The 16,978-nt window shown below is 38.5% G+C and overlaps 1 protein-coding gene across 2 annotated transcripts in view; it reads left to right on the plus strand.

The window, feature by feature from the left end:
• The window catches only part of LOC117510914 (metal transporter CNNM4), a 76,513-nt gene that overhangs the window by 42,731 nt on the left and 16,804 nt on the right, over positions 1-16,978 (plus strand). The window lies entirely within an intron of this gene.

A 16,978-nucleotide genomic window follows, 5' to 3' on the forward strand; every position in this document is an offset into this window, starting at 1 on the left:
TGCATGTTTCATTAGACATTTACAGGGGTGCCTCAGTATAGGACTGTAACTCTATCTTTTTCTCAAATAGTCTGATTTGTGGTTTAATTATGGTGGTACAGTGATTAATTATTTGTTCGGTCATAGTCCTTTTTAATGCAGGGTTCCCCACGTAGACTTTATTTTTGGCAAGTCACCCAGTTATATGTATGTGGCAACACATTTTAGCATTTTCTTCCATTTTTTTATTCGAGCCTGAAATAGAGACACATCTATGATCTGTATTAAGTAGTAAACACTTGATTAATTACCCAAGACATAATGGTCCTGATTAGCTAAAGGTGTGTTCTGTTTTCCTAGTCTAGAGTGATTGTGCTTGATTTGAAGCAGCGTTTAGAATTTAAGAAGGGAAGAAGAGATGCTAACGTTAGTACAGTAGTAGTGGTGACTCTGGAATGAATGACAGGTGTTTTGAAGGCTCTGTTACTGGGTCAGAAAGAATACATGCCTTGCTAATTGATCTGTTATACAAGATGTTAGTTGAAGGACACTGGTTAAGTAGCTTTCACACACCTTCAACCTGAGAATCTCTACTTCTCTGCTGTTTGCACCCTCTGTTCATACAAGTGTGCTCAAATCTCAGGGGGTGGGACATTATGTTTCATTGTCTTATCTCACTCTTTCACATGCGTTTATTTCCCACACCTCAGTTACTATGTCATTGTCCCCAAACAGTTATTAGCCGGCGCCAGTAATCTGAGGATCACTGCGCGTTTCTCCCCGCTGCTCCTCTCACTGAGATCTTCTCTGTAGGCAGCTGAATATCGAGGATCATGCAGAGACCCCACATGTGGTATAAGCCGCTGAGACCTTTTTGGAGGGGGTGGTGTTTAGTGTTGGCTGACTTACCAGGCATGATAATGGGTTGTTGGTGTTGTGTGAATTTTTTTCTTCTTTTTTGCTATGGTTTTGAGTTCTTTAATACCTGGTATGATCAGAGCCTGTTTTGTGGTTATAGTGGCTGTATGAAAAATCCTCTGAATTTTGCTTGTATTTTAACAGTCTCAGCATTGTTGATTACAGTTGTTTTTACTGAAAAAAGGCTCCTTGAAGGGCACCCACCCTCCCAGGTGTACACCAGTTTATAATACTGGGATAAAGCAGCCTTAATTTACAGTTCTTGGACAACTGTGTAGCAACACGAGATCTACATCAGTGTAGATAGATTTTGGTGTTCCGCTTCCTTTCTTCCACTTATTTTACCTTCTAAACCAGTTTGATTCACATCTAAACTTGTAGAAGGCAAGTTTTCTTAGATCCTGTGGTTCATGAATTTTTAATTCAGTACTAACAATTTCATTGCAGACTGCTGAATGAATTATTAATTTCACATTTCTCTGAAGTGTTTTGCACTAGGGTGAGTAGAGGCAACTTGCAGTAAAATGTAAGTTTAAATGCTGTTCATAGTTACTGTGCACTCTTTATTTCTAGTATTAGTTGTTTGACAGTGGACAATCTAAAGCAGATGTGTATGGGAACAGTGAGGAAGAGCAGTGGGATTATTTTAATTTAATACTACAGAAATGACTAACTTTGGACAATAGGATGTTGATTTGTTCTGGTGTTTCTTCTGCCGTGAACACTTGATGATTGAAAATGTTGTGACTGCATATCGCTACAGGAAAGAGAAAAGCCTTGCTTACTTTCATTACATGTTGGTGATGAAGTCTTTCCCCAAGGATTTTCTTGGCCCAGTGGTCAAGGCCCAGCAAGGCAATAATATCAAAGAATATATGAAGAGTTCAGATGCAAAGCCCAGTGTTTTTTTTTTTTCCAAATGGAGAAAAATGCAGTTGAAAATGGAGATTTAAAGGAAACCCTATTTGGAAATGTACAGACTTTCGTCAATAAAATGGAAACAGTTCAAATTCTTTCATATTTTGCACACTGATGGTCCCCTTGACAGCCAAGTACAACCCCTGGCAATAATTATGGAATCACCGGCCTCGGAGGATGTTCATTCAGTTGTTTAATTTTGTAGAAAAAAAGCAGAACACAGACATGACACAAAACTAAAGTCATTTCAAATGGCAACTTTCTGGCTTTAAGAAACACTATAAGTAATCAGGAAAAAAAATTGTGGCAGTCAGTAACGGTTACTTTTTTAGACCAAGCAGAGGGGAAAGAAATATGGACTTACTCAATTCTAAGGAATAAATTATGGAATCACCCTGTACATTTTCATCCCCCAAACTAACACCTGCATCAAATCAGATCTGCTCGTTAGTCTGCATCTAAAAAGGAGTGATCACACCTTGGAGAGCTGTTGCACGAAGTGGACTAACATGAATCTTGGCTCCAACACGAGAGATGTCAATTGAAACAAAGGAGAGGATTATCAAACTCTTAAGACGGTAAATCATCACGTAATGTTGCAAAAGATGTTGGTTGTTCACAGTCAGCTGTGTCTAAACTCTGGACCAAATACAAACAACATGGGAAGGTTGTTAAAGGCAAACATACTGGTAGACCAAGGAAGACATCAAAGCGTCAAGACAGAAAACTTAAAGCAATATGTCTCAAAAATCGAAAATGCACAACAAAACAAATGAGGAACGAATGGGAGGAAACTGCAGTCAACGTCTGTGACTGAACTGTAAGAAACTGCCTAAAGGAAATGAGATTTACATACAGAAAAGCTAAACGAAAGCCATCATTAACACCTAAACAGAAAAAAACAAGGTTACAATGGGCTAAGGAAAAGCAATCGTGGACTGTGGATGACTGGATGAAAGTCATATTCAGTGATGAATCTCGAATCTGCATTGGGCAAGTTGATGATGCTGGAACGTTTGTTTGGTGCCGTTCCAATGAGATTTATAAAGATGACTGCCTGAAGAGAACATGTAAATTTCCACAGTCATTGATGATATGGGGCTGCATGTCAGGTAAAGGCACTGGGGAGATGGCTGTCATTACATCATCAATAAATGCACACGTTTACGTTGATATTTTGGACACTTTTCTTATCCCATCAGTTGAAAGGATGTTCGGGGATGATGAAATCATTTTTCAAGATGATAATGCATCTTGCCATAGAGCGAAAACTGTGAAAACATTCCTTGCAAAAAGACACACAGGGTCAATGTCATGGCCTGCAAATAGTCCGGATCTTAATCCAATTGAAAATCTTTGCTGGATGTTGAAGAAAATGGTTCATGACAAGGCTCCAACCTGCAAAGCTGATCTGGCAACAGCAGTCAGAGAAAGTTGGAGCCAGATTGATGAAGAGTACTGTTTGTCACTCATTAAGTCCATGCCTCAGAGACTGCAAGCTGTTATAAAAGCCAGAGGTGGTGCAACAAAATACTAGTGATGTGTTGGAGCGTTCTTTTGTTTTTCATGATTCCATGATTTTTTCCTCAGAATTGAGTGATTCCATATTTTTTTCCCTCTGCTTGGTCCAAAAAAGTAAACGTTACTGACTGCCACAATTTTTTTTTCCTGATTTCTTATAGTGTTTCTTAAAGCCAGAAAGTTGCCATTTGAAATGACTTTAGTTTTGTGTCATGTCTGTGTTCTGCTTTTTTCTACAAAATTAAACAACTGAATGAACATCCTCCGAGGCTGGTGATTCCATAATTTTTGCCAGGGGTTGTACATGTTGGCCTCAACTAAAAATTTCTGGTTTTGGAGATACTGGGGTTTGCATCTGAACTCTTCATATCAAGTTTTCCAGTACAGATCTGCATTGGGGTTGGGCACAGGTTTTACACCAGATGCTCTTCCTGTCACAAATGGAGAAAAACACAGCCCCTGATGTTCTGAATCCCAGCCGACTACTAATCAGGACCTACTCTGCTTCACCTCTAAGATCTGAAGGGATGGCAGAATGGCTGCATTTCAACTGATTTAATATAACACATAATGTAAATATAATAAAGCAAGTCCCTTCGGCTGCTCCCTTGTACTCACTTGGGGTCGGCGCAGCAGATCAGAGATGGTTTTGCATGTTGATTTATGCCCCTTCCTCAGCAGGGGTGGGGTTTGACCTGGGAACCTTCCACACGGGAAATAGGCACACTTAACCACTTGGCCACCATGCCTGTACATAATATAAATAAATAAAATAATATATTTAATTTACTTATGAACCATAGACAGAGAAATGCACAGTACCTTGCAAAAGTATTTAGCCCCTTGGTATTTCTCACATTTTAATTTATTTATGCCATTTCAAATACAAAAAGTAAATCAGGCTTCTCAAGATAAAAATTCCTAAAATTATCTTTCTGAAACGCAAATTCAAAGCAAATCTCGACAACTTGTTATAAATGAATTAAAAATATAAAAGCCACGATGATGGGTTGCATAATTAATGAGCCCCTTAGGTATAATACCTGTAAATAATCAGTTTTATTGCCACTTTTCTTCAGACAAGTCAGGGGATGGATACATGAACATTTCCAAGTCACTTGGACTTTATTTACATCAGTTATGTAGAACTACAAACAGTATGGCACTCTATGGTTAATCTGTATGGAGTAGACAGTTATCAAAAACTGAGCGACTGTGCAAGATGTAAAAGACAAAGATCCAGACAACCCAGAATAAGTTACAGGCTTCTGTGGCTGTGATTGGACAAATTGTGCACAGTGCATGTTTTCATTTTGTATCACGAGTTATACAGCTTCATGATGAAGTGGTACAGAGGAGGGTTTTCTTAAAAAGAATACCTGAAAGTTCAGTTACAATTTGCCAGAAGGTACATGTGAGATAGATGCAAGCCTAGATTTAATGTTTTGGTGAAAAAAAATACAGACAGATTCACACACAATCTTGGGCTTTTCATGTTATATAGTGAAAAAAGAAAAGTTGTGAGAGACTTTAGGCCACATGTTGTTTTTGTTCCACTTGGGGTTTTATAGGTGCAGACCAAATTTGAACTCAATCAGATAATATTTAGAGGTCCCCCAGAGTGACATATTTTTCTCTACCTCCGCTGGCAAGGCAACGTCACCCTAACGGGAGAAGAGTCTGATGCCATTATTTTTCTTTTACAGGTACATGTGATGGCTTCTAATCACAAAAAGTGGTGGTTGATCGTAGGGCTCGGTATCAATCTAAAATGTTCGATACCGGTACCAATACCGATACCTTCACTTCGATACCAGTTCCTGAACAATACTTTTTTCTATATCGATTTTATTTTATAATTTTATTATCAACAACATTTTATTAAGTCTTAAAGTAAATAAACATGAAATTAGTTACTGGATCCTTGATCTCTGGACTTAAATAAAATCTACATGGTGGATCCTTGATCTCTGGACATAAATAGAAATAAACAAAATCTTTAGTTTTTGTCAAAAGCATTTCCTTTCACACATTTTGGCATGAATGTCACTCCATACCTCTGAGCTGAACTCAGCCGGCTACTGCACGTCAGTGCAGCACGTCTCATTTTGGGAGGAAAAAAACATTTTGATTGATTGCAGTTTATTGTTTGTATTACAACGTTTGGAAAGCGGTGTCATTTGATTTAAACGGCAATTTGCTTTGAAGTTATTAATTCTGATCGGACTTTATCTTTCTAACTTGACTCGGCAGAGAGCGGCGCAGCGTTTGGAGCTGTGCGAACGGAACGGAGGATGATTCTTGTTTCTTTCTTGCAACAAGACAGGAGTCCCAATTAGTGACTTTAATCTGCACAAAAGTGACACACGGTTGACATATTTTAATGACTTTAAGAGGGGTTAAGAAGTGGATTTGCCACTTCTGATAAGCAGCGAAGCAATGAACCAAAGAAGCAGCAAATCAGAGCATTGCTTCGTTGGTTCATTGCTTCAAAGCGGAGCCATTACAGAAGCGGTTGATTACAAACCGCTGCAGGGTCTGCAGTCAACGTAGAGAAATGATCATTTTCCTGACAAACACCCTCAAAAACAACGGTCACTCTGAAGAACCGATAAGGGAATCGTCAAGTCTGATCACGTTATTAACCTCTGGATGTCTTTCCTGATGCAACTCCCGATGGTCTCGTAGATTAGGACATTGGTGGGCTTTCAACTGTGAAAAGGAATACAGGTTCTACAATTATGCTCTGTGCTACAAGTCAAGGGGTGGATACATAAACATTTCCAAGTTACTGAATTTGTCTTGGACTTTATTTACATCAGTCATTCAGAACTATACAGAGTATAGTTTTGTATGGTAAATTAAATTAAAGTGACTGTGCAAGAAGGAGACAAGTGAGGGAAACCACCAAGACACCCATGAAAACTGTGAAGGATTTATACTAGGATGCAGTTAGACAATAGTTACAGTTAGACAGTTTTATGGTTGAGTGGATAAGGACTTTATTACAAGTTAACAGATACAATTTGGGCTGTGGTCTATCACGTGCCTATTGCGAAACTGTAGCTGAGGTTTTATGTTGTTTTTAAGAAACTTCTTCTTTGTTCCACTCCACCATGATGCCGTATCAGTGGTGATTCAACAGAAAAAAAATGTACTATACAATTTCTGTGACAGTTTTTCCTCCGATTCCTGTGCCGGCTAATCAGACGCATACCTAAAGACTGGGCAGTATCTTGTGAACTAGATTTTCCAGCCGGCTATAATAACACACACTGGTTGACCTTTACAAGCCCTCACAGGGAGGTTGGGTTTCAACGTGTTTTTCTTCCCTCATTTAGTGTTTGTAACATCCAGTTTTAGATTTTTTTTTTATGTTCTCCCATATTTAATGTCCTAAAGACCAATTATTTAGTGAGCTGTCCTCTCATTTGTTTTCTCCAAACACCCTCACTGCCATGTAACTTTGGGCTCCTTTATGCAACACCACGAAATGAGATGTGATAAGTGACATTTGACATAATACCTTTAACATTCAATATTTAACTTTTTTTTTACTGGACTTTCTATGACTGAGAATGACACAGACAAATAAATAGAAAAATAATTGTTACAAAACCTTTTTTCAGCAATTTCAAAAAAATCGCTGATTGCTGTCGGGTTGGGTCTCACTTTTTTGCTCTGGACTTTTTACAAAATTCTCAGACTCAGCCACTCTGGATTATACTAAAGGAAAAGCTCATGATAAGTGTTATATATTATGTTATATGTTTTATAATACGTACAACAGTACATGTGCAGGCACCTGCACAATGACTGCTGCTTGAGGTGCAGCAAGTGATCACTCATTTAAAAAAAATTAAAATTCTTCTCATTTCAGATCTGGAAGTAAGAAATGTGACCCATTGTCGGATTATATTTCTTACTGGTGTCAAACATTGCATCCCCCAGGATTTGACATAACACCCAACACTTCATGATTTGTCTGGAGTGTCAGGTGCATTAATTGCTCCAGTCAACTCAGTAATTCACTGAAATAAACTGCCGAGCACTTCAGCAAGAAAGACGGCTCCCATTGCCAGGACTAACCAATCCACAATACAATGCAGCATTTTACAATGTAGAATGAATATCAATAAGCATGCTTACATCATATTTACCCACGAGATCCTGAGAATGAAGCTTCCGCTCGAGGATTAATGGTAGCCTCCATAAGGGCTTATTTCAGGCTAATCATTGTTTAATTTTATGATAACATATAGCAACAAACCATTTTTCTAATAGTATCAGGTTTTCTATTGGTTACCAATATGAAATCCAAAAACGCTTTGTTTGACGATGACAATGTCCTTTTAATTATTGAATAAGTAAATGTATTCATTCATTTTATATTCTATACCTGCTTACTCCGGTCAAGGGTCACAGGGAGGGCTGGAGCCTATCCCAGCAGTCATAGGCCAAGAGGCGGGGTACACCCTGAACAAGACGTCCATCTATCACAGTACCACATATAGATAGACAAACAGTCACACCCTCACGCACACCTGCGGTCAATTTAAAGTTTATAATTCACCTAACGTACATGTGGGAGGAAGCAAGAACACCTGGAGGGAACCCGTGCGAACATGTGGGAAAACTCCACACAGAAAGTATGGTGGGAAGAGATCCCACGACCTGTGAGCCAACACTGCTAACCGCTAAAGTGCTGAGCCACCCATGTATGTGACACAAATAAACCAATTAACCAATCAGATTTGTGGAAAAAATGTAATTGGATTAGAATCAAAATTGTAGTGTGCAAAAAATGTTTGCTCAGTGCGCCTGAGGCACTGCATAAACAGTTTTCTTATTTTCTGCTCTGATGACTGTGTTACTATTTCCCAGCATGTACATATAGTACAACCCTGCCTTTAATATAGAAGCAGTGCAGTTTCTTTTTTGTATTAACAGCAAGAGGTATAACAGTACTTGTTTTAAAGTTCAAACACGATGAAAATTGCAGCAATCCACTGTGAAGAAATAAGTAGTAGCTCAGCATTTCTGTACTCTAGTCATTTTGTTTTAGTATTCTTTACGCCTGATTGCTGTGAACTGAAGTGGACATTGTCCACTGACAGCAGTAAAAACATTGACACGGATAATAGAACTTGATGTTTCATTTCATCACCATTCAGTGTAGCTGTGGCTGCTGAGTATAGAATACTGCAAATGAACGCACTCTTGGCTTTGAACTAACACCCATCTGTACTGTTCATAAAATCCCAATTTGAGCATTTTCTGCCTTAAATGTCTATTAAAACACTTCATACAATTTCACTCGGTGCCCGACTCAAACACTATCACTGCCTTCACTGACCTTGATTTGGTGATTATTGCTCACAAAGTATACCTCCTATTTTGTGATCTTTGTGTGACATACGTAATTGCACTGAGATCACAGCGAGATATGTTACAATACTATTCAGGCTTTTGCGCCCTGATGTGCAAAAAGTCTCTTGTGTAAAGACTTCAGCTTGCTCACAGAGTTCTCACTCGCTTTGTCAAAGTGTCACCAGAAACCGACGAAGACCCACCTATAAATGAAGGTCCCGCACACATCTTAGCAAAGCACACAAACAAACAAACAAACACACACATGGCTGGTAATGCCAAGCCTGTTAACAGAGCAGTCTCTTACAAATTACTCTGAGGGAATGTTCTCCAGTAATGATGTCAAAGTACTGTCTTCAGATCTCTTGAGGTTAAAGATGGTACTACTGTGTTTAGCTAAGCCTGAGAAATAAGCTTTGTTTAAATGTGATAATCATCATGATTCCACACACACACACACACACACCAAATAATAATAATAAAACATTCACAACACTCCAGGTATTTGTCAGCAGTGATGCCGGTAACGCGTTACTGTAATCTGACCACTTTTTTTAGTAACGAGTAATCTAACGCGTTAATCTTTCCAAATCAGTAATCAGATTAAAGTTACTTCTCCATGTCACTGTGCGTTACTATTATTTTTCATTGTGGGTCGATAGCAGGGGGCAGGGGGTCGGGGTTCGACTGAACTGCCCACTTTCAGCGAGCTGTGAGCTTTTCATCCACGGTTTTTTGCAGCTGCTCGACTTGTCCTCACCTCTTAAAGCGCGGTGATCAGCACACCTGCACTGAGCTTTACAAAGACATTTTTATACTTTTTTCCCTCCTTTATTTAGAATTCTGAGCTGAGCCACTCCGTATCGTCTATCGGCTGATCCTCCGCGATGCGTCAACAACTAACACTATTTTCCACTCAAATGCACCTAAACTCTCTTTCTGAGGACCACATGATGTGAAAATGCAATAAAACTTTCTTACCTGTAAATCTGGTCCTGTTTTCTGCATAAATAAATGTTATCCATTCTTTGTGCTCAAACGCCAAAGCAGGGGCGAATCCAGATGGAATGGGGGCGTGGGGCAAGGATGTGCCCCCCCTCACAACACCCCTAGATTAAAGGTACAGTTTTGAAGCCATTTTTTACTACAACTACTAATATTGCTTAAAATAATAATAATTTAGACAAGTAAAATGTTTAGAGAGAATTTAAATGTTAGAAAAATGTTAGAATTTAATAGTTACATTTATAAACAATGTAGGTTTGAAATTGCAAGTTTTACTGTTACAGTGCTGTCAACAGTTAAATATGAGGTCAAGAAAGAGGTCTTTATTTTACTTTTTATAAAACAAGTATTTACGAGGTCTCTTAGATAATAAACTGACCCTTTTATTTTTTTTTTTAACTATATGGATTTGAATGACATGCGATTACACCAATCATGCTTGAACCCTCGTGCGCATGCGTGAGTTTTTTCACGCGTGTCGGTGACGTCATTTCCCTGTGGGCAGGCCTTGACTGAGATGTGGTCCCGCCCTCTCGGCTGAATTCCTTTGTTTCACACGCTGCTCGAGACGGCGCGCGTTGCTTTATCAAAATTTTTTCTGGACCTGTGAGGAATATCCGAGTGGACACTATTCGAGAAATTAAGCTGGTTTTCTGTGAAAAGTTTAACGGCTGATGAGAGATTATGGGGTGTTTCTGTCGGTGTAAGGACTTCCCACGGAGCGGGACGTCCTGCAGCGCTTCCAGGCGCTGTCGTCGGCCTGTTTCGAGCTGAAAACATCCTAATTTAAGGCTTAATTCACCCAGGACATCGTGAGAGAACAGAGAAGATTCAGAAGAGGCCGGCATGAGGAATTTATGCGGACATTCCACTGTTTAAGGACATTTTTTTAATGAAAGACGTACGCGCAAATTCGCCGAGTCGTTTCCGTGACGACTCGGCAAATCTGTGTGCGCTGCGACAAGAAAAACACCTCCGTGTTGAAAACCATTTGTAGAATTCAGGCGGCTTTTAATGGCTTTCAACAAGTGAGTAACTGAGAAATTGTTTAAGAGCTTGGGCATGTTCCAACTTGCCCGTTAAGATTTCCAACGGAGGTGTTTTTCCTGCCGCGACCCCCCGCGGTCGGGTCCAGCCCGACATGCGACTCTGCCCGCACGTTCTTTCATTACAAAATGACCGTTAACAATGGAATGTCCGAATAAACTCCTCATGCCGACTTCTTCTGAAAGTTCTCTGTTCTCTGACGACTTACTGCGTCAACAGAGCCTGAAATGTGGAAGTTTTCAACTTGAAACGGCGAGACGCTGCCGCCTCGAAGCGCAGATCGCCGTCAGGCGCCGTGGACCGTCCTTAAAGCGACACTACCAGACCAAAATCTCTCATCAGCCGTTAAAATTTTTACCGAAAACCAGCTGAATTTATTGAATGGTGTCCACTCAGTTGTGCCTTACAGTTTTGAAAATTTTTTTATCAAACAAAGTAACAGTCTCTGAGCCATTCCTAAACAATGAAAAAAATCGACGAGCGGGTGGACGACTCCTCACTCAAAGACTGCCCACAGGCGAATGACGTAACCGACAGGCGTGAAAAAACTCTCGCATGCCCACGAGGGTTCAAGCATGTCTGATGTAATCACACGTGATTCAAATCCATATGGTTTTTGAAAAAAATAATAAGGTCGGATACTTTTCTAATAGACCTCGTATTTTCATTGAAGTCAAGAAAGGGTGACTATAAAGTGAGTTTTGACAAAACAGGTATCATTGTCATGTTGACGTGGGTTGTTGTCAGCAGCTGGGGAAAGTAACTAAAAAAGTAACTAGTAATCTAACTTAGTTACTTTTACAGTTGAGTAATCAGTAAAGTAACTAAGTTACTTTTTCAAGGAGTAATCAGTAATTGGATTACTTTTTCAAAGTAACTGTGGCAACACTGTTTGTCAGTGAGACTTGAAGATTTTTTTTTTCTTTCCTGCAATGAGCTTGTCAATCACAGGCATAATGGAGTCTGCCAGTTAAGCCGTGGTCACAACCCACCGTACTTGCACGTGCGTGCAGTCTACTTGCAAAAACGTGGGCTAAATTTGGAGATTCGTACGTCGTAAGTACTGCCTCAGTACGAATTTAGGAGCACGCAGACACGCCGTAGAGGTTTTAGTGCATGCAGAACTTTCGCTGCGGTCAGGCTGCGGATTCACCAGCAGTGCAGATGTGAGTACTGCCTCAGTACGGATTCAAAGCAGCACATTTTCATTCAATTACTATTGAATTAACCAAATCCATACGTAGGCAGTACGGATTTGGAGGCCGACAGACTTGCATGCACAACGCAGCTTCTCACTTGAACTTGGACTTTATTTCCAAACGTCAGCAACACACACTCCACAGCTTCAGTCTAATAACTAGCTGTAACTTTTCGAGGCAAGTAAACACTCGTACAACTGACCGCTGCAGGCTGGACATGCTCATGCATCGCCGACGCCGAAAAACACCTGCCGCTCCGGTCCCGCTCATAAAAAAAGAAAAGCGACCCCCCCCAACACACACACACACACACACACACACACTGCATTATTGTCATCTCTCTTTATCGTTACGCTCCTGGAGACGTGCGTTGAACGTACTCCCTCCCTCCTCTTGCTACTGCCTCCGTACGTTTTCACAAAAACGTAATGGCCGTGGCATCCGCAGAAAACGTACGGCGAAAAAAAAAACGCACGATGGGTTGTGACCGGGGCTTTAGTGGGGCACAAAATTTCCATCATTAATGCCAGTATAAACTACTACATAATTTTATTCATTCATTTATTCATTCATTTTCTACACCCAGTTGTGTGCACAGAGTTGTCCATCATTGATGTAGACATCATAGGATATTAAAACTTTCACATCTATTGTTAGTGTTTAGTTGAGCAGTCTGGCCATGATGTTTCAGAGATCAGGACCGTCAACATTTTCTTATTATTATTACCATTTTTATTCTTGTGTTTATTTAAAATTAAAACACGCAAGATGATTCATTCATCATGTTTCATCATGATTCATCATGTTCTTGGTCTCCAAAACATAGGAAAAAGAAACAAGGAAACACACCCTCGATGTTTTTCGAGCGTCCAGCCAGGCTTAAAACGGTAGCGGTGACTAATATCATTGGTGCTTGTGCTCCCTGGTGGTTAGTCTCCACACAAGTACAAATCATTGCACGCATTTACAGATCTAACTGGCAGAACTGTAGCAAACGTCACGTGTAAGAACACATCCAATCGAGTGGCCTGTTTTTTTCAGACACGCGCATGGATTTTGTTTTTACACATTTGTGGATCTAATTGCAGATTTCTTTTTTTTACACATTTAAGGATCTGGTTACATATTTGTGAATCTAATTACACACACTTTTTTTTTTACACATTTGTGGATCTAATTACAGGCATAGGTTTTTTTTTAACACATTTGTGGATCTAATTACAGACAGATTTGTTTTTACACATTTGTGGATCTAATTACAGGCAGAGTTTTTTTTTGTTTTTACACATTTGTGGATCTAATTACAGACACAGATTACAGACACAAATCATTGCACGCATTTACAGATCTAACTGGCAGAACTGTAGCAAATGTCACGTGTAAGAACACATCCAATCGAGTGGCCCGTTTTTTTCAGACTCGCATGGATTTTGTTTTTACACATTTGTGGATCTGATTACACATTTGTGGGTCTAATTACAGACACAGATTTGTTTTACATATTTGTGGATCTAATTACAGACAGATTTTTTTTTTTTTACACATTTGTGGATCTAATTACAGACACAGATTTTGTTTTTGTTTTTTTTTTACACATTTGTGGATCTGGTTACACATTTGTGGATCTAATTACAGACAGATTTTTTTATACACATTTGTGGATCTAATTACAGAGACAGATTTTTTTTTTTTTTACACATTTGTGGATCTTGTTACATATTTGTGGATCTAATTACAGACAGATTTTTTTTTTTTTTTTTTTACACATTTGTGGATCTGGTTATATATTTGTGGATCTAATTACAGACAGATTTTGTTTTTACACATTTGTGGATCTAATTACAGACACAGATTTTTATTTTATTTATTTATTTATTTATTTTTTTTTACGCATTTGTGGATCTAATTACAGACACAGATTTTTTTTTACACATTTGTGGATCTGATTACATATTTGTGAATCTAATTACACACATTTTTTTTTACACATTTGTGGATCTAATTACAGGCATAGGTTTTTTTTTAACACATTTGTGGATCTAATTACAGACAGATTTGTTTTTACACATTTGTGGATCTAATTACAGGCAGAGTTTTTTTTTTGTTTTTACACATTTGTGGATCTAATTACAGACACAGATTTGTTTTTTTTTTGTTTTTTTTAACACATTTGTGGATCTGGTTATATATTTGTGGATCTAATTACAGACAGATTTTTTTTTTACACATTTGTGGATCTAATTACAGACACAGATTTTGTTTTTGGTTTTTTTTTACACATTTGTGGATCTGGTTACATATTTGTGGATCTAATTACAGACACAGATTTGTTTTTTTACACATTTGTGGATCTGGTTACATATTTGTGGATCTAATTACAGACAGATTTTTTTTGTATACATTTGTGGATCTAATTACAGAGACAGATTTTTTTTTTTTTTTTTTTTTTTTTTTACACATTTGTGGATCTTGTTACATATTTGTGGATCTAATTACAGACACAGATTTTTTTTTTTTTTTACACATTTGTGGATCTGGTTATATATTTGTGGATCTAATTACAGACAGATTTTTTTACACATTTGTGAATCTAATTACACACACAGATTGTTTTTACACATTTGTGGCTCTAATTACAGGAATAGGTTTTTTTTAACACATTTGTGGATCTAATTACAGACAGATTTGTTTTTACACATTTGTGGATCTAATTACAGACACAGATTTTTTTTTTTTTACACATTTCTGGATCTGATTACACATTTGTGAATCTAATTACACACACAGATTGTTTTTACACATTTGTGGATCTAATTACAGGAATAGTTTTTTTTTTTTTAACACATTTGTGGATCTAATTACAGACACAGATTACAGACACAAATCATTGCACGCATTTACAGATCTAACTGGCAGAACTGTAGCAAATGTCACGTGTAAGAACACATCGAATCGAGTGGCCCGTTTTTTTTCAGACGCGCATGGATTTTGTTTTTACACATTTGTGGATCTGATTACACATTTGTGGGTCTAATTACAGACACAGATTTTTTTTTTACACATTTGTGGATCTAATTACAGACACAGATTTTGTTTTTGTTTGTTTTTTTACACATTTGTGGATCTAATTACAGACAGATTTTTTTTACACATTTGTGGATCTGGTTACATATTTGTGGATCTAATTACAGACACAGATTTATTTTTTTTTACACATTTGTGGATCTGGTTACATATTTGTGGATCTAATTACAGACAGATTTTTTTTTACACATTTGTGGATCTGGTTACATATTTGTGGATCTAATTACAGACACAGATTTATTTTTTATTTTTTACACATTTGTGGATCTGGTTATATATTTGTGGATCTAATTACAGACATTTTTTTTTACACATTTGTGGATCTAATTACAGACAGATTTTGTTTTTACACATTTGTGGATCTGGTTACATATTTGTGGATCTAATTGCAGACAGTTTTTTTTAGTTTTTTTTTTTACACATTTGTGGATGTGGTTACACATTTGTGGATCGAAATACACATTTGCAAATACTTTGCTACAATAATGGCCCCATACTCTCCTCTGTGACTCCCTTTAAATTAAACACCAGCAGTGCAGCACAATTGGCTGTAAATTCCCAAAAGCTTTTCTCTTGGTTAATATATTCAAGTATGTGACCTCAGCATACACACACACACACACACACACACACACACACACACACACACACACACACACACACACACACACACACACACACACACACACACACACACACCCAGTTGCGCTCTTCTTAAATCAGTTGAGACACTTAAGTGTCTGGAATCTGACAATAGAACCAGTCAGAAGTAAGGATTTAATAGACTTCCAAAGATGTGAGACCAAAAACAACAAGAAGGTCGCTCACAGAGTGCTGACAGTAAGTAAAATGAATAATGGTCATTTCCATTATCACTCCCACCAATCGATGAAGGAGGGTGGTCATATTTCAGACCTCCACTTTGGACTTTAAGGTGTATTTGCAGCAAACAACAAATCACAATGTAATGGAAACCATGAGAGTTCAGATTCAAACAGCATGTGATCATTTATGTCTGTGTGAAAACTAACCAAAAAGTGTGTGTGGAGATTGTAGATCTTTATGATTTGAGTATGTGAATATTTTACATGGACATACTTATAAAAACGTAATGTACCCACCACTTTGCCACAGGAGCGAGGGGTTGTATTCACTCCTGTAACTCAGTCGTAAAAAGTCAATATTAAGTCAGATATAATTTAAAACACACACACACACACACACACACACACACACACACACACACACACACACACACACACACACACACACACACAAACCACCTTCCTTGAAAGTTCACTTTACGTCTTCCTGAGCATGAATACTCATAAACTAGAATGTATCTTATATAACATGTAAATAGGTCCTCGACATTTGGTTGGATGTCACATGACATTTATAATTTGGCCGGTTGTATAGCGGAATTGTCTCACGTCATGTACCGCCCTCTTTTCATGAAAATTTGTCCATGATACGAGGAAAGCTAAATCCAGGACACCATAAGCCAAGTACTGTTCATGGGGACGCCATTAGAAGCGCTGTCCGATGAAGAATTAGATAAGTTCCTGTCGTGATTTTTCACTGGTTTGAGGACGGCAGACGTGCACTTCCACACCCTCCACCTCACGGCTCAGCGGTGTTTTGGCAGCTCACCTGCCGGGCGGCGTGAACTGGTGTGCAGACATAGAGCCGTTTCTACCATGTGCTGCTTTTGGCTTTCTGTTCTGAGAAGTAACACCTGTCTCCATCTGAATGAGTCTAGCGAGGGTTACCAACTGGAACATCTGGTATATCTGGCTAAATTGTTTGTCCCAAACAGGATCTCTCTTGTCCCATATATTGGCTGTTCCTCTGGTAATCACCAGACCAAACGATAGTCTACAGATCATTCAGCATACTGTAGCAAAACGTTTAGCACAAGCTCACCAGTCTCCTGT

This window comes from Thalassophryne amazonica, chromosome 5 (genome assembly GCF_902500255.1).
Source record: "Thalassophryne amazonica chromosome 5, fThaAma1.1, whole genome shotgun sequence".
NCBI lineage: Eukaryota > Metazoa > Chordata > Actinopteri > Batrachoidiformes > Batrachoididae > Thalassophryne > Thalassophryne amazonica.